This window comes from Miniopterus natalensis, chromosome 6, assembly GCF_054644295.1.
Source record: "Miniopterus natalensis isolate mMinNat1 chromosome 6, mMinNat1.hap1, whole genome shotgun sequence".
In the NCBI taxonomy this organism is placed as follows: domain Eukaryota; kingdom Metazoa; phylum Chordata; class Mammalia; order Chiroptera; family Miniopteridae; genus Miniopterus; species Miniopterus natalensis.
In genome coordinates, this window is record NC_142086.1 from 64,796,889 (window position 1) to 64,823,123 (window position 26,235).

The 26,235-nt window shown below is 42.1% G+C and overlaps 1 protein-coding gene across 1 annotated transcript in view; it reads left to right on the plus strand.

Moving 5' to 3' along the window:
* Positions 1-26,235, plus strand: part of TNIK (TRAF2 and NCK interacting kinase) — a 298,718-nt gene that overhangs the window by 48,611 nt on the left and 223,872 nt on the right. The window lies entirely within an intron of this gene.

Here is a 26,235-nt window from a genome sequence, read left to right on the forward strand (position 1 = left end):
TTGAGGTGATAAAACTGTTCTAAAATTGACAGTGGTGATGGTTGCACATATCTGTGAATATACTAAAAAAAAACCCCAGTGAATTATACATTTCAAATGGATGATGATGTGATTTGTGAATTATATCTCAAGAAAAATATTTTAAAAAGCAAGAAATGATTCAACCGAGAAGCAATATTCGAGGTAGCAGTTACCGTGGAAACTGGGAGGATGTTGCCTCAGGGAGGGCAGCCGGATGATTTCAAAGAGAATGACCATGTTGTTGCCTAAGCTGGGTGGTGAGTACAAGGATGTTCACTGTGTTCAATTTATTATAATTTTTATTTAAACTGTACACATGTCATAAGCACTTTTGGTATCTATGATGTATTTCATAAATAAAGATATCTGTGACCCCCTGCCCCTCAAAAAACCCAAGCTGGTAAATCATGGAAAAGACCTCTTTTTAATATATAATTTAAAAAATCAAATGTCACTCCATGGTACTTACTGTGTTGTTCTGTTGTCATTCCCATCATTGTTATCGTCACCACCATTTCCCAATATTTCTAGAGTGCCTGTATACAACTCCAGTGTCCTATGCAATGTAATGGAGCATGTAATATGGCCTCTGTGTTTGATTTGGGGAAGTTGTAATAATTTTCACCACTAATAGGGGCCTGTTCAATGCCCAGCACTGTTAGAGGAGCTTTATTTGCAATTTTTAATTTAATTCCTCGAGTCTATGAGATGTGTATGATAATCCTTATTTTACTGGTGACAAAACTAAAGTTTGCAGATATTAAGTGACAGAGCTTGTTATTAAGGGATAGGTTTGGAATTTCCACCCAGAGTAATACCTGAGTCTGTCTATACTCTTAACCACTATGCCATGTTAATTTTTTCTATACCAGTGTTTCGTGAACTTCTAAAACCCATGCCCCACTTTGATGAAGCGTATAAAAATATCATGCACTCTCTTCAATTGAGAATCACTCACTTTTTCTCTTCCTCCATATACCAAGATCACTTAAGCCTTTTATTCTTCCATTTGTAAAGAAGAGAGTATTTGTTTTGCAGGTGTAAAATGATACTGAATATGCATTTTCAAATCACTTAGTTTTCCTGGAACTTTAGACATGCTTCCCACCCCCATCTCAGGATGCAGTCTCAATCACCTTGAGCTCTAGGCTGTTTTGTCATCCTGAGAATCCATTTCAAAAAGATACCTCAGTGGAAAACAGCATATATAAATGCTAGACAAGTAGAATAGCAGATAGTTTTCATTGGAGTATAAATAACAGACTTGGAAATGGAAGGGAAATTAGAGACTGTCAATCTAGAATTGTCATTTTTTGGACCAGGGGAACCTGAGTCTTAAGAGTAACCAGAAAGACGTGAAATCCTATCTGGTTACTGATGACCTCTGAAAGCGAACTTCGTGAACTTGTGAGTCATCTTGTGAGTGGAGGGAGAGAATGTCATGAAGTTTGTTCTTTCATCCTTTTAGTAATTATGTGTTGATCTCCAGCTCCACACTGGGTGATGTCCCAAGGGCTTTACATCAGAAAAGAGCAAGATATAGCCTTTGCCTTATAGAAATCACGGGCTTACTTTAGAGTGTGATTATGTTATAATAAAACATAAGAGGCTTTGGGACCTCAGAAGATAGACATTTCTTTAAACCTTGGAAAAGAGGAGGTGTCAGAGAAAGATTTCAAGTAGTCCATACTAGAAAGTTATGTGGAGTAGAGAGAAATTGGATATGTTGAGGAAAATGCTCATAATTTGGCAGGAGGCAGGAGATGATGCTGAGAAAGTCATCCCAGGACATGTCATGAAGGGCCTCTTACTCCATGTTTACTCCACAGGTAAAGGGAATTCATTGGCTCACTCAAAACGGAGGAAGGGTAACACACCCAGATCTGCTCTAGAGAGATTACTCTGGTAGCAGCATCCAAGGAGCATTGGAGAAGGAAGGACAAATTCAAGGGAAAGGGTCGTTTTACTCAGTTGAGAAGCATTAAACAGTTCCTGTGTGGCACATATAATTGACTGTAAGATGCTGTATTATTTTATGTATTAAAAGAAGAAAACCGGTATCCTAATTTTCAGATGTATTTCAATTCCAGAGATGTTAAATTGTGAAGAAGAAAAAAAAATGTATTTTAGAATTGATGAAATGCCATCATAAGTACTTAATAAAGATCTGTCTGAAGAATGAATGAATCTTTTTTGTCCTGTGTAGACTTGGAATAGAAAAAAATACCTGTAATATGAACATTACTCTTGATTTCTAAGTTGTATAGCTTCCCTTAGTTGACACATTTAAATTATGAAGGAAACAACTCTTTGTTTTTCTTGCACACTTGTTTTTCTGTGGATGTAACAATCCCTCTTGATAGAGTATTTGGGAGGAAAGATTTCAGAAGTGGCTGAATGAGGAAGCTGCTCTGTGGGGGTGACATGATACCATTTAAGATTTCAGGTCAAGTAGCAGAAGCTCTTTTTCTGGACCTATGGGACCGTCGTATGGTTCAGGAGGCGGGGTTTAAAAATCAGCCATAAGGTCATGGCATGATTGAAAAGAACTACCCAGGGATAATTTACAAGCCTGCCCTCGGGGGCACTCCTGGAGGGAAATTGCTGTTTATGTGCTCAGCTTATGTTTTTGATGACTGCTCTCTTTTGCTGCAGCTGGGTGTTTCCTGATCCTCTGGTCTGTCCTGTCTGCTCTTCCCCCTACATTTGCTCAGTGGGATTCCAGCCAGGAATGTCTAAGAGACAAGGGCAGCTGATCCTGCGCTGACCTCGAGATTGCATTTTGCTTCTGCGGCTGTTTTGCTTCAGTTCCCACCATTTGGGGGCACTTCTACGGGCAGAGTGCAGCAAGCTCTGCCAAACTTGGATACATTCTTTGCATTCTCCATGTGTTTGTACTTGTGCAACCTGAGAAGGCGCACTGAGCTAGGAGAGAAGGGCTGAGGGAGGTGGTTAAAAGTGCTGTCCGCCTTTAGATAGACTGATACAGTGGCCCCTATACAGGGTTCATAGAAATGTGACTTATATGGACATGCCATGTAATGTTGAAAGGACAAAGCCAATTTTTACTAGAAAATAAGACAAACGTTGTGGAACCTTTTTCTTTGGGACAGACTAGGATGGTTATTCCTATGCCCAGTGAAATAGTTGAAATGTCCTCTCTTAGGAGACAAAAGAATGCATTTAAAAGATTCTTGTGTATGATTCTGTATTGTCTTAAGAAGTTAGATTTAGCTCTGATGGTCTTGGGGCAGACCAAGGATGTGCTATTTCATATGCTGAAAATGCTGCATGTTAATTATGTCCATGTTCTTTTCCTTTAGGTAGGAGCCTCTTTATGTTTTGTAGGGATTTCTGTCATTACCTTTTTTCTGGTCTTGTAACTCCAGCCCTCTCCTTTCCTTTCTCACAGCCACCAGTTTGGATACTGTGATTAGAACTTGCTTGACACACCCAGTTCTCCACCGTTTCCCTACATGTATCCTTCGCCTTGCCCTGGACTTTCCTGCCCAATTTTGAGTCCTTTCGCTAGATGACATCTACCATATGCATTCATACAAATTCTGCCTTTCAACATCTAGGCTCTGACTCAGGTCCCTAAACAAAATATTTCTTGCTTCTTGCTTATCAAAAATAATTTCTGCGTTCTCTGGACTGCCAAGGCTTCATTTGTACTTTTATGGGGGCACTCCTTGACTATTTTCTTTTTGTGTCACAGATATAGGTATTCATTTTTCCTGAAAACCAGATGTTCTGCTTGATAAATGACCTGGGGCAGATCGCTCCTTTTTTTAATGAGAAAAATGACAGTATGTTACCTGTCAACTCCAAAGCCCCAACCAATTTCAGTGAAAACACCTGTAAGTAAACTCTTTTGTTAGGATGTAAAATGCTAGAAACTTCCTGATTGCTAAGGATTGTTTTGTGCCTCCAGATGCATCCCAGACCACATCCACTTTGTTGACTGAATTTGGCACTTTCCAGAATCACCTACACATCGTTCTGATGTTCCACCAACTGACTTTGAAGTGTAACTTGAAACTTTTCTCTCACATTGCTTTTTGTTTAAAATGTTTTGAGTTTTGGAATCAAATGTATATTTTTCCTATATACATGTTGGCCAGATACTGTTTTATTAAGAGATGGGTAGCATCTGAGGCTTTAGAATTGAAGACCAGGAGGTGTCTGGGAAGCCATTAAGGAACGGGAAGGTCTGTAGACGTGTCTACTTTTGCTTATTGGCTTTCTCTCCCTCTAGTCCCTAAGCTCATGGGGGACAGGACCCACATCCCATTGATCTTTGTGGTTTCTGTAAAACCCCTGGTAATTGCTTAACATGTTTTGAAATGAATTAGTTGATTTCATGAGGGTTTAAAAGGAGGTTAATCTTAAGCAACTGTAGAGTATTAGGAACTTCTGGATCTTGAAGATCCTTTTTCTCAGTCATCTGGCAGGTTTTTCTTGGTATTTGCGACATGTTTTTCAAAGCTTTGTCCCCCCCACATCTCATGGCCTTATATACAGTCATTAATTTTTTTTTTTGTCCTACAAATGTCTTGTGACAGGAAACAGAAATAGATATTTCTTTTGGGGGAGGGTTAGTGGTGTCATCACAACCCCAGCATATTCTTTAAAAATTTATGTTTTAAAAATTACAGTTGACATTCAATATTATATTAGTTTCAGGTGCACAGCATAATGGTTAGATACTTATATAACTTACGAGGTCACCTCCCTGGTAAATCTAGCACTCATGTGACACCACATATAGTTACTACAACATTATTGACTATATTACTTACACTGTATTTTACATCCCCGTGATTATTTTGTAACTACCATTTTGTACTTTTTAATCCCTTCACCTTTTTCACCCTGTTTCCCAACCCCCCTCCCATCTGTATTTGCTTCTGTTTTGTTTGTTCGTTTACTTTGTCCTTTAGATTCTACCTATAAGTGAAATTAGATGGTATTTTTCTATCTTGGACTGATTTCACTTAGCACAATACCCTCTAGGTCCATCCATCTTGTCCCCAAATGGCAAGATGTCATTCTTTTTTATGGCTAAGCAATATTCCATGGTATACATGTACCACATCTTCTTCATCCAGTCGTCCGTTGATGGACACTTGGGTTGCTTCCATATCTTGGCTATTGTAAATAATGCTGTGATGAACATAAGGGCGCATGTATTTTTTTTTCAAATTCGTGTTTGGGATTTGTTTGAGTAAATACCCAGAAGTGCAATTGCTGGGTCATATGGTAGTTCTATTTTTAACTTTTTGAGGAACCTCCATACTGCTTTCCACAGTGGCTGCACCCATTTGCAATCCCACCAACAGTACTGTTTAGGGGTTTATTGATGAGAGTCATTCTGACAGGTATGAAATGATAGCTCATTGTGATTTTAATTTGCATTTCTCTGATGACTAGTGACATTGAGCATCTTTTTATATGTCTATTGGCCATCAGTATGTCCTCTTTGGAGAAATGTCTATTCAGGTCTTTTGCCCATATTTTATTGGAACTTTTTTGGGGGGTGTTGTTAAGTTGTATGAGTTCTTTATAAATTTTGGATATTAACCCCCTATCAGATGTATCTTTGGAGAATATGTTCTCCCATTCAGTAGGTTGTGTTTTAGTTTTGTTGATGGTTTCCTTTGTTGTGCAAAACCTTTTTAATTTGTTGTTGTCCCATTTGTTTATTTTTTCTTTTGTTTCCCTTGCCTGAGGAAACCTATCCAAAATATATTACTAAGAGCAATGCCAAAGAGTTATTGCCTATATTTTTTTCTAGGAGTTTTATGGTTTGGGATCTTACAAAAATAGATATTTCTGAAAACCAAAGGTGTTTTCTCTTAATTGACTGATTGTGGTTATTGTTACATACTAACACGGGACTCCCTAATAGAGAGGGAGGAAGGGAGAGCGGGAGAGAGAGAAACTTGAAAGAGATGATGCAAGAAAGCTAAAAATAGTTTCTCTCTTTAGGATTTAAGAGTCTAGATAAGAGATAAGTCATCTCAGCCAAGCAATCTGCATGGATAAGTCTTAGAGACAGTGGATGCATCCTGTGGAAACCTGTGGTTTAGGTGCCTGAGGGTTCCCTGACTTATCCTTATGTGACTCAGGTGCTGAACAGCCCAGAATTTATTCTTCCTGTATGAAATGGGGGTGAGTGTTGAAGCTTGTGTTGGAGGATTATTGAAGGGTCAACTGAGTTTCTGGATATTAGGGTCCTTTCAGATGATCAAATATATGACTTCTCTTCCCTAAAAAATGTAAATGCACAAAACATGGAATGTAGTTGCAGAGGTTCCCAGACCCAGATGGGTACAGGTTAAGAACTGTTTGATATAATTTAGTTTAGGGGAGGAAGAACTTCTTTCTCTACCCATCTTAGGTTCATTGGTTGGGACCTTGCAGCTAAGACTGACAAAAGACAAATTCACAAAGAAAAAGAGAGGTGTTCTTTTTTGTTTGTTTTGTTTTTTGTTAACACGTACATCATTTATACGTACAAGAGAACTCAGTGATGAGTAACGCAAATTGGTGGTTAGAACTTGGGCTTATATAGCATCTTAACAAAAAAAGCAGTGAATTTGTAGAGAAGTAAGAAGACAAAGGAAAAGGGCTTTAGGTTTCCAAGAGAGGCAGACTGGGAAGGTAAGTATATGAGGGAAACTAATGGAAGACAAGGGCCTGTTAGCAAGATTTGTTATGTAGATTAATTCTCTGGTGCCTTCTCTGGGCCATAAGAGTCTAGAGTTGGCTCAAGGATTCATAAAAATCATCCTGCCCTTCCTGGGGTAGGGCAGAGAGAGAGCGCGCGCAAGAGCATGTGTGTGTTTCTTTTCGATTGTCTTCAGCTCAAAATAATCCTTATGTCAAAGTGACATATTTTGGGGTGACATATTCTGAACCCTTTCAATAACTACAAGCCAGGACATGCAGCTCATGAAGGGCAGGTGTTAGATTAACACACATCTACTCAGCCAGTCAGGGAAGCAGGTTGATGTTCTCAGGTTTGCCTGAATGAGGCAGGATCCCCAACATCACCCAGCATCAAGTTATCCCTCAGAGGCTAATGCCAAGTGCAGTGTGGCAGTTTGCTGGCAGCTTCTCTGAACCTAACCAAGGCATTTAGTTCTATTAATTGAGTGGCTATGTGGGAGACACTGTGAAACAGGGTCTGTTCAGAGGAGTTTGTAAACAGTAATTGCTCAGTACACCTGGGAATGATGGTGAGAACTGAAAGCCTGGAAAAAAGATCAGAGGTGGTTACTGTGATAAATGGCATAAAATGAGGCTGTAATCTTGCACCATTATTATTTGTTATCTACATTCAGTTCTGTTTGTTACTTTCAAAGATGGTGTGGCCGTTATTAAGACTGGGTGGAAATCTGACAAGAGTACATTTAGTTGGGTGGCATTTTACTAACTAAATTAAAGTGCTGAGAGTAATTACTCAGGGTCTGTTATATGTGGCTGATTGTATGCCTGAGCTTTTGGGCAGAAAGAGGCACCTTGGTTATTATGTTTTGCTTTTCTATGGTCAGTCAGGGCCAGAAAGGCGCAGCAGACTTCTCACATGATGCCTGAGAGTTGGATTTACTGATCAGGCCTTGGCCACTAAGGGTGCCCTGGAACCGTAATTCCTTTGGTAGTTAGGACCACTCATGTTCTGCACCATTCACAGTGTATTCCTCTTATGTGTGGTTCTCTAGGGCGCCATTCGCATAGGATGCTGTGTGAATGATGCCTCTTGGGGTTGTGAGCAGAGGCGCACCAGAATGCCAGTCTCAAATGGACATAATGGGTTAGTGAAAACTAGGGGCTCCTCCAGGGAGCAGTTGGCGGGGCAATGATGAATGGCTTTAATGTTTTGATGCTCACTGCTTTGCTGGGTGACAGCCATATTGCCGTTTCATTGGAAATCCTGATCAGTTCCCTAAGGACTCACTTCATCACCGCAGGTGGTAGGAGTCCACATGTTGGCTGCTCTTCCATTGTAACTCGAACATTATCTTCCTACGAGAATCTTCTGTGGCCACATCAGTTGCACAGAGCAGGCTGCTCTGTGTTCCATTAAATGATTCATAGATCCCCTAATGGCAGACTTAATAGGCGTGTAACATCTGGCCATTAAGAATATGTGCTCCGAGGCACTCAGAAGTTCCCCTAGCAGGCGCTCCACCAATGCCCCCACCTCCCAGTGCCTGCTCCTGGAAGACTCGGTTTGTGACATTTCATCCGTGCATTCCCAGTGCGCCTTGCAGAGCTGGCATGGAGCAGGCATTCAGAAGATATTTTGGGAATGATTAATGTGAGACTGAAAACACTCTTCGTGAGTGCTGATGCAGAATTCGGCGAAATGAACTTTCGGTTTCAAATTTCTGAAGTTACGGTGTGGACCAACACTGGTGAACTTAGTTTCTGACACATTACAGAAGTCACACTCCCATTATTGTTTGAGCAGAAGGGAGGAAGGTTCCATTTTATGAGGCCCAATAAGTGCCAGGTGCTGTTCTAGAGTATTTGTAGGCAGATTGTAGGTTGGTATAGTTCTTTAATCACTTGTTTGCTGTGTTTGCACCTCAATTTTCTCATCTATAAAATTAAAATACTCATGTTCACCTTACAGATTTTTGGCCAGGATTACAGATAATGTATGCAAGTGCTTAGCACATAGTAAATACTCAAGAAAAGAACACTATTTTCATTCATTCATTGATTCAACACTTATTGAGGACCCTGTGAATTTTGACACTGTTAGAAACTAGAGATTCTATTAGTATGACTCAGAACTACTTCAAGTAGCTCACTCGCAGTCTAGAGGGGGAGTCAGACACTTACTTAAACACATAATTATAATACATGGCAGGTGCTAGAGTCATTTTCTAGAACAAATACTGTGAGAACACAGGAGGAGCACCTAGCTTTGCTAGGGTGAAGGAAGTGAGTTTTAGGAAGGGCTTGGTGGACATGATGCTTAATTTGAATTGAAGGTGGAAACCAGCTTGAAAGGAAGTTGCTTGTGAACAGACTAATTGAAAGTAGTTAAAGTAGAACCGGTGTGTGTGTGTGTGTGTGTGTGTGTGTGTGTGTGTGCGCGCGCGCGCGTGTGCGTGTGTAGTAGTGATAGGGTAAAAAGTACCCTATGTGGGAGATACACTTAATTCACAAGAAATTTAGGGAACTCAACAAAGCATGCTCAAAGTCACACAGCTAGTAAGTAACAGGGCCTGAAATCTGAACTGAAATTATTTCTACAATGCAAGTGTTCTTTCTGCCTTTTGATACCTGGTTTTAAAAATATGTAAATTACATTCTTAAGTGTGCTTTGTATTACTTCTTAGAGCCCTAACCTTTCAGGAGGAGAGTGTCTATAGTTAATAATATATGTCATTGGCAAGTTTTATGTGATAAAAATAAGGTTCTAAGCCAGGTTTTTCAGCAGTGGTTGTTTTGGGTGACGTGAGATCTACTGGCCTTGTCCAGCAAGCCAAGAGGCAACTCTGAGATGAAGACTTGCCCATCTGGTCCGGAGGGGTGAGATGATACTAAGAGGGGGAGGCTGAGGGCAGGCTTGCCAGCTCGGCCCTTGGTCAGTGACTGCATTGAGTGTGCTAGGATTTATGGAAATCGCCAAAATGCATACAGGCTATTTAATTATGTTTTATTATTCCTGGAGAAGGTTAAAGTAAATTAAATGTATCCAATAGCCAATTAGTTTACTGGCAGGAATCTTTTCTCTACTTTGGACTGATCTGCCCCGACACCACCCTCCTCTGCCAGTAGTATTGTTGTACAGTTTTTGCTTTGTTTCTGCTGGAGTCCAAGTTCTGAACCACCCACCCATTTTAACTGTACATTTCTCCTGTGGAGAACTTCTCATGACGTAGATTTTTCAATTGCTGTCATTTTTAATTCATTATTTGACTTAATCATCTGCTATGCAAAGTCCCACTTCTTTCTAACAATATCTCCAACCATATATTCCCCAACTGTCTTGTCTCGTAAAAGCATTTGAATGTAGTGTCTGCGAAGGGCCCATAAGGGGGCTGTTGGAAAGAACTGTCCCCAGAAAGATTTGGAACAAGTGTGGAAGATGTGAGCTAATACTCGATTTGGAGATGTGGCCACAGGCTCGTTACAGTTACACATTGACCAGAAAATAGTATGTCAACGAAGTAGGGACTTTATCTACAAGTATTAAACACTTAGCATTGTGCTAAATGGCCTGGTTAACTAGGAGTGGAATTCAATCACTGGGGCGAGATTTTCTGCACTGTAACAATAGACTCTTCCCTGCTGGGTTCTAAGCAAGTTTAGTTACCTAGCTCCGAAGCCCTCCCAGTGCAGGAAACTGCTATCTTAACTGTTGGGCTGCTGCAGTTCTCTCTAGTTCCTCATTCTTCTAAATCTAAGCAGCTTTCTTGATGATTAATTTATTTTTCATCCTTTTAAGTTGTGAAGTATATACTGAAAATTGCACACAACAAAAATGTTCATTCATTTCATTAGCACCATCCCCCCCCTTTGAGAGCTACACTGATGCTCTCTGTCCCACAGACCAGCCTCGCTAATCCAAAGATTTGGGAGGAGCACAGGACATTTATATATTGGTGAAAAGTAAGACTTAATAGTCATTTGTAAAGAGTCTTATTCTCCCTTAGATTTAGACAACACCCAAGGGGTACTAGTAGGGTGGCAGCGTAATTCAACAGGCCCTAGAGCACGACGTTAGCAGGGAGATCTGTAATTAGCCAGCGGCTGGATGTGAATGCCCCTGGACGCCTTGAAATATGGTGTTTTAAAAATAAGTATTCTTTTTGTTATATGTTTTACATTATTACTTTTCTTAAAACCTACTTTGTATGGACCATAGAAGATTAAACTGCTATCCAGCTCTCTAAGTAATTGCAAATTATGAAAGAATAGGGGTGAAATAAAGAGGGCTTACTGTATTTGAAAATTAGGGATATAAGGGAAATAGTGAAGGAAAGACTTCTGAATGTTTTTACAAAATCATCCCTATTGGTGAAGGAGAGTAAATTTGAACCCTTAGAGATACTGGTGGACTGACTGTGGTAATTCCACTGGGAAAAAAAGTTGATTTAAACTCACCTGTGTTTAATTTAACATATTATAACGAACAAATGCTTACGTTTTGTGGAAAATAGGCTTTCCAGGAAGATGCACGCTTTTTTAATGTGGCTTCAGAGAGTCTCTGGTACCCTCTTGTATATTCCCAAGGAGTGTCCATTCTTACCTTCATGATATATAAAGCCTTCTTTACGTATCTCTTTATTTCACCAATGAAAAAGTAAATAACTGATCTATGTTATCTTGTCAGTCTTGGTAAAATTATTTGTTTACTGAACTCTCTGTGTCATGGGTACTGTGCAAGTCGCTAAGGATGTTAATGTGAAGAGAGCCCAGCCCCTGCCTTGTGGGGAGAGGGAGCAGACTTGAGTGGGGAAGGTGAATATCAACAAATTATTACAGCTCTGTAGTTTGTGTACTTGTTCCTTTGTTGCCTGGAACAAACATAACACCTTGCACAAAAAAATAATGGCTTTATATATTCTTTATCCCACGTGTGTCTCGCACTTTGTCATAGCCGTGTGTGTTCAATACTTGAAATCTATTTGCCGTGGTTTGTAGAGTAACCTGAAGCTTGCTGAATAAAGGTGCTATCCTGTAAGTGACACGTTTCCGTCATTTGTCATTTCTGACACGTGATACATGTGATTAACACGTATCCCTTAAAAATAATACCATTTTACAAAAGCATTGTTTCCCCTCTCCTGCGCTCTGGTGCTTACCCCAGTCCTGCGTGTATTCCACGGCCCAGATGCCCACCTTTCCTCTGGCCGCCCTTGGCTCTGCCCGTCCGCATTGATTTCCCACCCGTCGGAACTCTCCTAACAGCCACGTTGTGTTCTGCCTGAGCGCCTGGTGAGAGCAGGGCCTTGAACTCCATCCCTTGTCCTTTCTGAGCAGCGTTCCTGAGACATGGATCACAGCAGCTCTTCCCGCAAACGCTCCCCCCTTCCTCCAGGTGGCTGCCCCTCAGCTCCACCCAGCCTCAGGCTCTTACCCTCCTGGAAGCCACAGGGCTCCCTTGTGTGCTCTCCTGAGTTCTGGAGCCGAGAAGGCCCCAGGCCTGCTAGAAACTCCTTTTCCCCCGGGACCCACGCTGGCGCCCCTCCCCAGCATTTTCAAAGCAGTAGATACCCCCAGCCCTTGTCCTACCGCGTCAGCCGCTGAGAAGGCAGAGCCAGCTGCCCTCCCGAGCCCTTTCTTCATTCCTTCCATTGAAACTCCATCCTCAGATGCTATAAAATGGGATCAGGTGGACATTACTCACAGTGGCTTTAATATATTGTTTTGTCCTTCATGTGCCCTTCAAGGGTGCCACCCTGGAGCATGAGTTCAGGACTGGGAAATGTGTGATGGGCACATTTTATTCTAGTATCAAATGATAAAACGGACTTCACCATTGCTTTATATCTGACAGAAAACCTTCAGGCTTTTGTCTCACTTCACTGTTAGTACAACTCTGAGAGGCATGCAGCCTGCTGGCGTTCTTATGCCTATTTTATAGGAAAAGAAACCAAGGGCTAGAGGATTTCAGTGGATTTGCTCAGTGTCAGGAAAACTGTAAATGATGAACAGGTTCAGTCACCTGCTTTTCGAAACCGCAGTCTTTCATTTCTCTTCGCTTATATTTCACTTATCTTTCTCCGTGAGTGCTAATTAGATATGCTCTTTGAGGGCAAGCTCGTGCCGTAACATCTGAATCCTCTGTAACACCAAACAGTTCAATTTTCCATACACTTACTGGAACTAAATAGTAACAGTTTCCTCGTTTAGTGAAGGTCTGTTATGTATCACCCTCCTTGCTGGGTATTTTCCACACACGTTCCCTCATTCTTATCAGACCTCTCCCAGGTAGGTTTTGTCGGTACTTTTGGCACAGCAATATTTATTTGGATCACCTGGGGATCTTGTTAAAATGTTAATTCTGGTTTCGGTAGTTCAGGGCAGGGTCTAAGATTCTGCATTTCTAACAGGCTCCTGGGTGCTGGTCATGGACCACACTTTCGGTAGCATCCTGTTGACAGGTAAAGAAAGTGGTTCAACAAGATAAGTGAGTTTTCAAAGATTACACAACTGGAAGTGGCAAAGCCCCATCGAAACTCTGAGCAATTGATACACAAATTGCTACTCATCCTTCCACACACAAGCACATGTGGAGGGCATTTCTGTTAAACACCTCAGGGGATTCAGAGAGAGTGAAAACATACACTTTGCTCCCTGTAGAGTTGCCTTCCAGGGCAATAAAGACAGATGCATTCAGTGCAGTCTCGGGGATGCACTTTAACGAGGCGTTGACTCTAATGCATATAACCAGAGGATCCTTAGGTATGAAATATGATTTGATTCGTGTTGGGCCCTGAAAGACTGGTAAGACTTTGACAGAGATGTGAGCAAAGCACTTTCTGGGTAGCAGAAACAAAGACATAGCACATAAGAGCACACAGGACATCTCCTGGGCGTGGTGAGTAGTCCGCTGATGCATGGAGAGGGGTAGACTGTGGCTTCAAAGATGTTGGCTGGGGTTGGATGGTGGTGTGGAGCAGGCAAGGGGAGCCACTGGAGGATCTGGAAGAGAGGCTCACAACAGGACACGGGAAGTGCCCAGGAGATGAGCACTGGTCAGTGTAATGTGACCTAGTTGTTAGTGATCCATTGCCCATGCTATGCTGTTGACATCTCTGTAGAATCGTGGCCTCGTTATATGTTACTTGTTCCATGATGACCTTTACTGTTGTTTATGTAGAGCCTGTCTTAATAAAATCTCTTAGAGGGTATATTACTCCCCTCCCCCTTTCTAAATTTTTCTAGGCTAAGAAAATGCCATTCTTCCACAGACCAGTAATAAATATTTTTCTTAAAAGAAGCATTGTTTTTTCAGTAGCAACTCGTAATGGGAAAAGTGGAATAGAGACAAAATGCAGTTCTGGTCTGAATGGAGACTGTTTTTTCTTCTGTGTGAATTACCAGCATTCCAGTCAGGTTGCCACGGTGATGCTGAGATTATAACTGTTCATGCCAGCAGTCAGGGAATGCTGCCCAATTAGTTATTTGCAGCTGCTAGGTTACCTTGACAGTGGCTCAGACAGCAGGTTTGAGTTCAAAGGCCCTCAGATGAGCAGTCAGAGGATTTGCAGGTCTGCTGTCCTCTGTGGGGTGCAGGGACCACAAGCCTCAGCATGCCCTGGTTTGGGTCATATAGGATGTGGTCAGCCATGTGAAAGGAAACTTTTAATTTTTTAATTTATTTTCCCCTTGCTGTAAAAAAGGATTCCCAGATTTCCTGTGTCACTAGCCAGCTTCATAAGGACTCCCATTGTTTCCAGGGCTGTCTTCAGATGTTGCAGGTTGGAGAGAGCAGAAGAATGTGTGCTTAGCAGTGGTTACTTTCTTAGCCTCCGTTTTCTCTTTGTATGAATAATCTGCCTCCCAGGATCAATGCAGAGAGCAAATAAAATAATTTTTGCAAAATGCCTTACACAATGTCTGAGGCACAGGAGGCACCCAGTAAAAGTGGTTCTTCTCAAATACTGTTTTAGAAATCATAAAGCATTGAACAATGTGATGATTATTGTTCCCATCTTTTGGTAATTTCTATTCTGAGTCAGAATAGGCTAGCATATGCTGCGATAACAATCTTAGAGATAAAATATAGCTAATGCTCATTTCTTAAACATGCCATATGTCCAGAACGAGTCAGGAGAGGGCCCTATGCATCAGCTTCCCAAGGACACGGACTAGTGGAGGCTTCATTCCCACCTTTGCTTCTATAGTCATCACAATCTCTCACATAGCAATTAAATATTCCATCTGAAAGGAGCACATCACTTCCACACATGTTGCATTGGCCAAAGCAAATCATGTGCCTAAACTCAGCTTAAAGAGGGGTGCAGAGTGCCATCCTATAACATAACAGCAGGAGGAGAGCAGGAATATTTGTTGAACAACTCTAGTGACTGCCCCCTCTAACCAAGGATCAAAAGGCTGATGGAGAAGTCCTTTAAAGAAGGACTGTTCATTAAAGATAAATAAATAAAAATAACTGAACTGTAAACTTTAAAGCAAATCAGTTAGAATTCAACTGCATCAAACAGAAGGCCCCACATGTTAGTGGGTTAAGGAAGACAGAAGTTTATTTCTCTCTCATGATAAAGAAGTCCAGACATAGGCAGTCCAGTGGTGGTACAGTAGTTCTGTGGTCCTCAGAGACTTAGGATCGTTTTATTATTCTGCTGGTACAACCTAGCATGAGGCTTCCATTCTTAAATTTACTTCAGGGTTAGAAATGGCCCCACTGTTCCAGCTATCACATCTGCATTCCAGGCAGCTGAAAGGAGATGGGTGGAGGACACAGGAGAGCTTCTCTTAGCTAACTCAGCTCTATGTAAACAGCTCTTCTGAAAGTCCCAGGCTACAATCCTGCTTACACATTATTGGCCAGAACTTAGTCACATGTTCATCTCTAGCTTTAATGGGGCTAGAGCATATAGCTTTTGACCTGGGTACATTGTCTCTCAAATAAAATTGAGATTTTTGTTTTTAAGAAATAATGGGAGAATGGATATTGCATAGTACTGAGCAGTCCCTGCTACAGTAACTTAAGATGCAAGGTTAGGTTAATAAGAATAAGAAAGGAAGGAATGCTCTAAACCTATCATTTTCTAACCGATGCTCCACAGAGCTACAAAGACCCCTTAAAAAAGTGTTCTACAGCCAGGTTTGGGTTTGGGAAATGTGAAAAGCTTTTGCCCTCTCTTGGAGACTCACAGGGTACATTAATACATCAAAGGCTCTGAGAGGCCCTGCAGTAAATAGAGCTACATTGCTAATCTTGTTAATCCAGTGACCCCAAAGTTATTTGACAATGGAAATCCAACACCTTTGGAAACCTGGAGAAACACAGAGAAATTTAGCTTTTGCTGCTTGAACCTGCCAAAAATCTTTCTAGATCCTTGAACAGATGGTATTAAGTCCCCATTCCAAAAATTATCTGCTTTGTAAAACAAACAAATAAATGAAAAAACGTATATGTCTATGCTAGCCTAGCCTTAGGGACAGAAGCCTTGAAGAAAAGGAATAAGTCAGATGCCAAAGAAGCCCTGCTATAAACAATCTGTGTGAGTTGTTGTTAACCAGCCATCTGTACCATTAGTGGTGACACCAAGTGATGGACTGGGCTGGGCTCCCGCCACCATCTGCTAGATGGCAGGCCCCTGCCCCAGGTAGCTGTTGGTGGGCTCTTCACCATCCTGCCCCTCTCTGAAAGTGAGAGAGTAAAAGGGGACCCAACCAGCCAGTATTAACCTCCACACCTCATAGAGAGGGCCTGTCGTCAACTGCATGGTTTCTTGTAGGTGTGGGGAGAAACGCTGAAAAGCTTTCAAGCAAATACAGTGTTGTTGGTCTGCTGTAAGCAGGTGGCAAATGAGTTCCTTTGGGGGAAGGGTTAGGCTGTTCCTTCAAAAATAGAACCTTGGATGGTTTCCTGATCTTTCTTATTTAATTATTTAAGTAATCAGTTCTTGTCTTTAAAGCCCATCTGCTACAATTGCTATCTTTTTTCTTCATCTAAGCATCTTTGAAAAGGCAAAATGCCAAAATCTTTGCTAGTCTGGTTCCCATCATTTCGACCTTGTGTTGCTGGAAATACTGGAAAGTCACCCTGTCCTGACAGGCCTAGAGAGATCCCATGTTTGTGTATGTCCGTAAACTGTATGATACATTTTTTTCAAACAGCTGTATAATCTCTGCCACATCCTGATGATGAGAGGGAAGGGCCTTTATGTACATATTCACCTTTGGAGCAACTTGCCATGTTTGAGCTTGAGTAGACTGTGGGAGAGTTGAGAAAAGTTCTGGAAGGTGGAGATCCCAATCCTTGTCCTAAATCTGTCTTGTGTCTTAGTATCCTGGAGAATTGTCTCATTCTGCTTTATGGAGTTAGTGTGCCTTTTCCTGACTGGGGTGTGTTGGATAATAGTCTCTGAACATGTGCATCCACATGTCCACAGGCAGGCTGTGGGTATGGCTCAGGAACTCCAGGTCAGAAAGGGCGAGAAGGGCTGGCTCTTGGATCCTAACAATTGACAAAGGATTAACTTACCCGTGTACCAAATCAGAAAAGATGTTCCAGTTAGTGTTATAGCTTCTTCTTGGATTATTCTTTTAATTTGATGTTCCTAATTATGTATGCCCCATGTATGCCAGTGAGCAACAGTCAATTGATATTGACTTCTTTGTTTTCCCCTGTAAGGAAATAGTTTGGAGCTGAGATAAATATGAGTATGAATATCTAAAGTCTGTGAACTCAGAACAATATATTTTGAAAAATTCCATTTATCTTCTATGCAGATGTGTAGATGTAAACTATCAAGTCAACTAACTCATTGACATCAAATTGGAGATATGTGATAAATCTCATTATATCAGTTCTGGGCATGAATTAATTCACTCCTTAACCCAGATACCTGGAAGTTAGGACTGAACACAAGTGCTTACTTACCCTTCCTTTCCACCCTCCCCACTGTCCCTGCTCCCTTCTAGCCCCACTGTTTTTTAAGACAAGGAATGGTTCCTTTGGTTTATCAAAGGATTTTATTGAATGGAGGGAATAATTAGAAGTCAAAGGACTTGGGGTCTTGACCTGAGGAACTAACTAGGTGAGAGCTTGGACAAGTCTCCTAAACACTCTTGTTGGAAAATTTTGTGATTTTATGAATTTATAGCACCTACTTGGGCCTCACTTTACTCTTCTGTAAAATAGGGAGAGGAATTTTATTGATAATATCTCAGAAATACCTGCTCCAAATCTCAGAGACCTTGCCCCATTGTGACTGTCAGTGGGTAGAACTGGTGATATGGGGACTTGACTCACCCAGAAAATATTAAGTGTCTATAATGTCCCAGCCACTAATTTGAGTATTAGGGATACTGCAGCAAACAAAGCCAATAGAAGTCATTCCCTCTTGGAGTTTGCATTCTAGAATAAAGGGTCATTAGCAGACACTTTTGAGCACTTATAATATGCCAGACATTGCTTTAAATGTTTTTATGTGTATTAATTATTTTGTCAAATAATCTTATGTAGTAGGTACTACTATTGCCACTATTTTACAGTTGAGAAGAATGAGACACAGAATGGTAAAGGTCACATAGCTAGTAAATGGTGAAGCTGGGATCAGACTCAGGCTTTTCAGCTATAGAGTCTGGCCTTAACTACTATGGTGTCTTGTCTCTCACTTGTCAATTAAATGGTAAACTTAAAGTAACCACTCTTTCTCCTAGCTGATGGCAAAGGAGGCAAGAAAAGAAACTTGGGATAGAAAGTTAAAGCCCCACTTGGCTGTCTCTCTGGGACTCCAGGCTCTGATGGGGAGGCAGAGGCACTAAGCATCCATGGCACATTCTGCTTCTGTGTTCCCAGCCACTTGGCTGGTGTCTGTCTGGGTGGAGGTCACTGGCCCTTCTCTGGCTCCACGGTTAAACTGCAAGGCCTTCACCAGCCCCATAACCCCAAGTTAATTTCAGCACTGGCCATTTGTAGAGAAGTGAGTGATAATGGACTTGGAATAAAAAATCTGAATTCAATTCTTGGCTGTATTGTTGACCAAGGCCGTCACCTTGGGGAACTTTTAATAATACCGGCAGCAACAGCAGCAGTAGCAGTAGCGTTATTTGTTCAGCACTGCCTGCACTGTGCTGAGTGCCTTATCCGTGTGGTGTCGGGCCCTCAAAACAATCCTCCTGCAAGGTATTTTTATACTCATTTTATAGCCCGGTCTTGGCTGCTGTGTCTACCACATACTGTTTAACCTTGGGCAAGTTACTTAATTCCTTGAAGCTTTTGTTTCATTATCTGAAAATTGGGGTTAGTGATGTCTACTTCCCGTCATTGCTGTGAGGATTCCATATGAAAATGTGTATAAAGCATTCAGGCCATTGCCAGAGACAGTGATACTGAGCCTTGTAGTTGAAGGTTTATAGCGGTTAACCTGAGGAGCAGGTTTCGGGTCTCATTCTAAAGATTGCCTTTTTGAGGACAGGCTAGAGCAGCAACAGGGGCCTGGGAAGCTGTTTCGCTGCCAATGGCTTGATGGCTGTTCTGTAGCAGGTGGAATTTTAAACTGAACAGGAGGTGGGGAGGCTCCTATCTCCCTGGCCCGAGGGCTGGAAGAAGCCACCAGCATTGAGGACTGTATTCGTTGAGGTTTGGCTGGGACCATGTCCTGACATAGCCAGGAGCTAGTGTTGGCAAAAGGACACCAGGTTCAGCTGTAAGGGGGCAGATGGCATCCTGCACTGAGGACCACCCTTCCCAAAAGATGGTGCTGGACACGTAGAGCTGGGGAGGTGCCCAGCACATTCACATGCACAATACAACCTTGTGAAAAAGGCAGGCCAAGTGGACTATCCCACTTTACAGGTGGGAAAACTGAACTAGGAGATGTCAAATAACACAAGCAAGGAGTAGAGTCCAGCCCGGAACCCTAACTTTTTTTGCACCAATCCTCTGATAGGTCTGCATATTTTAATTTGTTTTATACAGATGATTAAGAAAAAAAATGCAGCAAAGTTTTATCTTTATTTTCACACACACACACACACACACACACACACACACACACAATTTTTTCTTACTTGAATTATCTGTTCCACTTGATGTGCATGACTTGGGCAGTATGTTAATGAAGATAAATCTAGGCTATAGTCTAGGTCTCCCAGGTAGACACTCTTGGAATACCTTATACTTTTTCTGCATGTCGCTTGTCATTGTAATTTGATGAGTTGCATGCAGGTAGTTATTTGCTCCTGTCTGTTTTTTTCATTAGACTGGAAACACCCTCTGCTTCCACCTCAGACAGGAGGTGGGTGGGAGGAATTGGGTGGAGCCCAGGGTCTGAATAAACCCCATTGTGGAAGGCAAGACCTTTGGCTCCTCAGGCCCCCACTACATTAGGGGGAGGGAAGGTGAGTAGAAAATGGGCTTTGAGGGACCTTGTTTGGCTGTGAGCGCAGCAGGGACGAGAATGAGGGTGTTGTGTCAGCACAACTGTCCTAGCGCTGCACTTACTTTGGAAGAATGTGGCGTTGAAAAGCCTGAAGGCTCACGATAAGTGTGCAGAGTTCTCCTGTTCCTGTTTCCTTTGTTCTGTTTTGCTTTTGTAAGCATATACTTGTCAGTTAGGCTGAAACTGAACAAAACGGCTGCTAAAAATGGTTCTAAGAGAAATAACACTTTGGTCTTTTTAAGGCCCCTGAGTTTAGAGTAAGCACAGTCCCTTGGCAGATGTCAGTAGGGAATCCGGGGGTAACAGTCATTCTGGGAGCCGGATCGGCCATCCACGTTCAGCTGGGGTTTTTTTCACCCTGCCGAAGGACTGGTGAATCAAATGCAAGGTCTGGGCCGGCCCGGCGTGGCTCAGCAGTTGAGCATCGACCTAGGATCCAGGAGATCTCGCTTCGATTCCCGGTCAGGGCGCATGCCCGGGTTGTGGCTGGATCCCCAGTCAGGGGCTTGCAGGAGGCAGCTGATGTTTCTCTCTCTCTCTCCCCCTCCCTCCCTCCCTCCCTCCCCCTTCCTCTCTCTGAAATAAATAAAGATATATTTTTTAAAAAAGCAAGGTCTGTCACAGAACTGCTATGTCTTAAGAGGAGTTTGGGAAAAAGGGAGCCTAGGGTCTGTTTAAGCCATTGCTTATGATCCCTCCCAGTGCCTCTTTTAATTTCATTTTCAGAGCAGGGAGGAGGTTTGGGAGGAATATGTATCATCTTTTATGATGCTAAGAAATAGTCATCCTTGTTTGGGATTTAGTCTATAGAGATGTTATTTAGTGTTATAATAAATCGGGTATCATTCAGGGGACCTGGAAGAGTTAAAGTAGAACATAGTGACTATGAATATTAACCTCTAGATCTTAAATCTCTCCACTCAGCTGTGAAGTCAGGCTTAAGCCTGCCACTGTTGTCTGAATTCTTGAATTTCAACTGATAGAAGAGAGAATTTATTGCTACATCCCTGGAGCCCCAAAACATTAATGTGTCTTCCCAATAGTCTCACTAGTTTCTAAAGAGATACCTGTTTGTTCATAAATATCTGACCCAGTTTACTAAGTAAGTATTGATATTGATATTGGTTAAAAAACAACAGGTTTTCTTTTACTAGCTTTATTAGTTGAAAATACATGAAATACAGATTGAATTTTTCTGTGGCATGTTTTTTATATAGTAAATGAACTCTTTTTCAAAGAAAAACAATTAAAGAAGGGGTTAATATTTATGGAAGTCCCATTGTGTATCAGGCCCTCTGAGCTAGCTGGGACACTTGGACACTCCTCAAAGTGACTGTATGAGGAAGGTAATATTGTCCCCATTATAAGGATGAAGAAATGAGTACTCAGAGCAGTTATGAAACTTGCCCAGGGCTGGAGAATTAGCAAATGGTAAGTCAAGAGCTGGGAATTCGGATTCCATGAAGCTGGTGGAGCAGTGAGTGGGTAAGAGCCCAGGGTTTGGAGTGTGACCAGCCTGGTACGCATTCCTGTTCACCCACAAATTGGTGGCGTGACCTGGACCAAATGCTTAATCGCTCTGTGCCTCAGTTTCCTCATCTGTAAGACAGAGACAACAGTTGTATCCACTTGATAGAGCTGTGATAATTAAATGACCAAATTATGGAAAATGCTTAGAATAGTGCCTGGCATAGAAATGCTCATGAAATGTTAGCTATTATTGTGATTTTTGTTATGATAACTAACTGAATTTGCCTTTATCAGTACCTGTTGGAAAGTTACATTTCTTTCATGGAACAGCTTGCCTTTTGAAATGTTGTAGTTATATTTCATTATGAAATAATGTAAACTATTCTACCTTAGAATTAAATTTTCTTCTCAGCCTCCCAGCAAAGGTTACGGTCTGAATAAAGCCATGTGTAGCCAACAGGGGATTCCTGACTTTGGTAAATGTCAATGATTTGCTCTTTTCTCCTTGGTGTGTGTAACCTTCCTTCATGCTGCCCATCCTGGCTTTGCGAGCGGCTAAGCAAACACAAGGGGGAGAATTAAGCTGACTCTTGTCTCTTAGCTTTCCTGCCTTTGTAACATGATCATTAGGTACAGCATCGTCTCCTTGTTGCATTGCCCAGGACCGCATTCTGACAGCCTGTCTTCTCAATGCACACACGAGGCACGCTTGCACCATCGGGCTTTATGAATTTTCCTTCGAGCTGGGATACTAGAGAGCTTTGCATGTAACAGTTTTGTGCAATGCAGAGTGGGGTAAGCGGAATTGAGGGGTCAGTGGCTAGGACAGCTTGACTAGATTGAAAAAGAAATGACCTAAGTTTGCTAGACCTTTGGCTCTACATTCTGATCCCATTTTTTGTGACGTTTTCTACACATGTGGAGAATTAGGAGTGAGATATCAACCTGATTCAGTCAATAGCTATGGCTAGCAGTTATGTGTGGGACACCATGCTAAGTGCTGGGAAATACTAAGATAAATATGTTACAGTCCTTGCTCTCAGGGTATTTGTAATTCATCAAAGGAGAGAGATGGAAGAGGGCACAGCACTGTGTGAAAGTGGTTATCATAGACATGCTTTGAGTGCCGCGAGGCGGTGGCCCTCATCTGAGAAAGGCTTCCAAGAGGAGGTGGCAAACTGCACTTTCAAGAATGGGCTTGCCTGTTACAGAATGCAATAATCTTGGCAGACAGACTTTAGGAACCAAGGCACAGAGACACGACCGAGTGTGGTGTGTGAAGGAAATGGCAGGTAATATGACATGGTTGATTATAGCACAAAATGATGGGGGACAAGGCTGAGAATGAAGTGTGGACTTAAAAAAAAAAAAGATCTTGCTTTCAATTAGAACCACATCATGTAGAATTTTAAAGCATGGTATGCTGAGTTTAGAAATGTCTATTTTAGAAAGACTGGTTTGAAGGATAGATTGAAAGGAGGAAAGGATTGATTGAAAGTAAGTAGTCCCAACAAGAGACGGTGAGGCCTGCTCTATGAATGGAGGGGAGTAGATGGATACGGTGAGCATTTGGAGATAAAATCATTCATACGTGAACAACAGGAGGAGAGAACCTTGGGGTCAACCTGCCTTTAAGTTACGGGCAGAAGAAACAGAATATCTGTGAGACTGAGTGGTGTATTAGAAGACAAAGGAGGGGATATATTTTCAAGTGTGGTGGTACTCAGCAGTATAAATGCCTCAAAAGGGATAACTAGGACAGGACTGATAAAAGACCACTACAAATAAGAGGTTAAGGTCATTGGTGATCATTGGGAGAAATTACAGATGAGCCTTGAACAACACAGGGGTTGAGGGCCTGATCCCCCCCCAAACAGTTGAAAATCTGTGTATAACTTTTGACTCTCCCAAAACTTAACTACTAGTAGCCTACCCTTGACTGGAAACCATACTGATAACATAAACAATTGATTAACACATATTTTGTATGTTATATGTACTATATACCATATTTTTACCATATTCTTACAGTAAAGTAAGCTAGAGAAAACAAAATGTTATTAAGAAAATCATAAGGAAGAGAAAATACATTTACAGCATTTATTGAAAAAAATCTGGATGTAGGTGGACCCATACAGTTCAAACCTGTGTTGTTCAAGGGTCAGCTGTACATTACAGTCCTGTAAGAGTGGAGAAAACAACTAAATGCTTACCATGTTCAAGTATATCACAAGAACAGAACTAAAAATAACATGCATTTGTGTAAGGGGATATTCACAAGCATCTAGCCCTCCAGATACATGGATTTGGGGTAGAGGAGAGGGAAGCTTAGGGTCAGTGCTAAGTTCAAGTGTCCCTAACAGTACCTCTGCCTTTTGCTTTCTAGGGTCTCAGAGAGCCCCTTCCTGCAAATACCATGACTCCAATCATGCCACTTTGCCTTATTACTGTTTGTATACTGTGAACATAGATGCTTATAGATTCTCTTCTAGCTCCAAACTGTTACTCATTTTGAGCCTTGACACTTCGTAGTAGATGCTGTGGTATGTCACCCAGATCCCCTCTCCACAACTGAGGCCCCCATTTGCCACCTGCTGGGAGTGTAGGCAGCTAGAGATGGTTCTCACCTGGGAATTGTCCTCAGCTAAAGTATGTTGCTTCACCCCAGATCATAGCCCCTGGGGTGGGGATGGAGGACAGCCTGCTTGCAATGAGTGTCAGTGAAGGTGGGGTACAAAGGCTCCCATGCCTCAAGGTTAGATAATTTTGAAGAGTCATCTCAGGCACATAGCTCCTGTGCATCCCGGTTGAATTGTTCCATCTGCTCAGTCAAGCCCTTCTCCCTTTACTCCCCCACTGCGCACACACCAATAAACTCCCTGCGTGTAAATCTCAGTGATTTTCAGAGTCTGTTTCCTGGGGAACCAACCTAAGTAGATGATTGTTTTCAGTTTGGTTGCCTACCCAAGAGGGGTCACCGATCAATGTCTGTAGTCCTCTGACCTTTGCTTCTGATCCCCTGGCTGTGTCCAGTGGAAAGAGCCTCTCTCCCAGTAGCTGTAATGAACGTCTTAGCATTGAAACTCCTTGACTCCGATCGGTTGGGCCATATGCCCACTAATGGACTATTCAAGGATAGGACAGAACCTACCCATTAAACCCCAGCCCTGAGGAGGGGGGTGCATGAGGTGGGGTGACACTGGGTGTGGAAGCTGGTCCTGGCTCTGCACCCTCCCTCTGCCCCTCTTACACTTCCCACACTCCTTAAGGCAACTACTAGTCGCCTTCCTGCATCTATTCTCTGTCTCTTTCTCTCTCATTCATATTTTTTTTTCAGTCAAGAAAAATGAATGTTGAAAACACAATTGAGATATTTCAAGCAAATGTAGAACCTCCCTTGAAATTTGTTGCAGAAACAGCACCGAGCAAACAAACTACTGGGAAGCACAGCTTAGAAACAAACAGCAGCTGCCGCCGTTTATGGGCTTCTTTCTCCCCTTTCCTTCGTTGTTTCTAATTCATTTTCAATAAAACCTGCTGCCTAGTAGTTGAACAAACAATTTTTCTTTCCTATCCTGAGGCCTCCCAGGTGGCCTTGGTCGTGTCTTTTAGTGATGGGATCTTGGTAGACAGAGCTCCAGGCCCTTATGGGGGTGTTCTCCTGTTTGATGGTTCCACGGGGAACGGTGTCCCCACCTCCCTGACCAGGTGGAGTTTAGCTGGAACTTCTGGACGGTTAGATCTGTCGGGACACGAGTCTGGAGTGTGGCTTCTTGCTCTTCTGGCTTTGTAATAATGGATAATGCCAATTCCTATCTTTTTCAGCGACTAAGTGCTTCAACTATTGGTTTCCTTTTTCTTTCTTTTTTTAATACATGGAATTTTTGAAGGCACATAGCAAAGGGCTTTTCTTGGGCCTGATTTACTAAGGCTGTAACTTTAAAGAACTCCAACTTGTCGCATCCAACTCATTTGTTTCCTCCTGCGTGAAAAGCAGCCCGAAGCAGCCCTTCTCCCTTTCTCTGCTGCTAGGAATTCTGCTGTGGAATTCCTCAGCTTAAAAATGATTATTGGATATCAATTGATTGCTGACTGTATTCCAGGCGTGGACCCTCACTTATCTTCACTAGAGCTCTGCTAGGTAGATGCCATCCCTTTTTATCTGCTCAGAGACTTAGTTGCTCTCCCAGGGTGTCCTAGGGCCACAGCCAGTCAAGGCAAAGCTGGTGTTCAACCGAGATCTGTCTGAAGCCCCCACTCAGGATTTCCCCCTCCCATCTCAGCCCCTGTGATAATACACAACTGCCTCTCCTACAGTGTTTTATTATGGCAGTGCTCTCATAATAAAAGTGTTGACTAGCGCTAGTAACTGCTTTGAGGCCAGAGGTGGCAGTCTTTTATTTGTCCTTGACAGTATTTTTTTTTAAGTGAGTTGTTGCCTAACATTTAAAAATTGGGAGATCTTACATTGAACAGAATGCTCAGTTTCTCTTGAAAAAATGAAAATCTGTAGACCTGCAATACTGTGTTCATAGGTTTATAGTACAATTTTTCCAGCCAAGTAAAATTTTACCTCCCTGCCCCCGCCCCACCCAAAGGAGACACGACTTTTTCAGTTTGCCACAGGCCT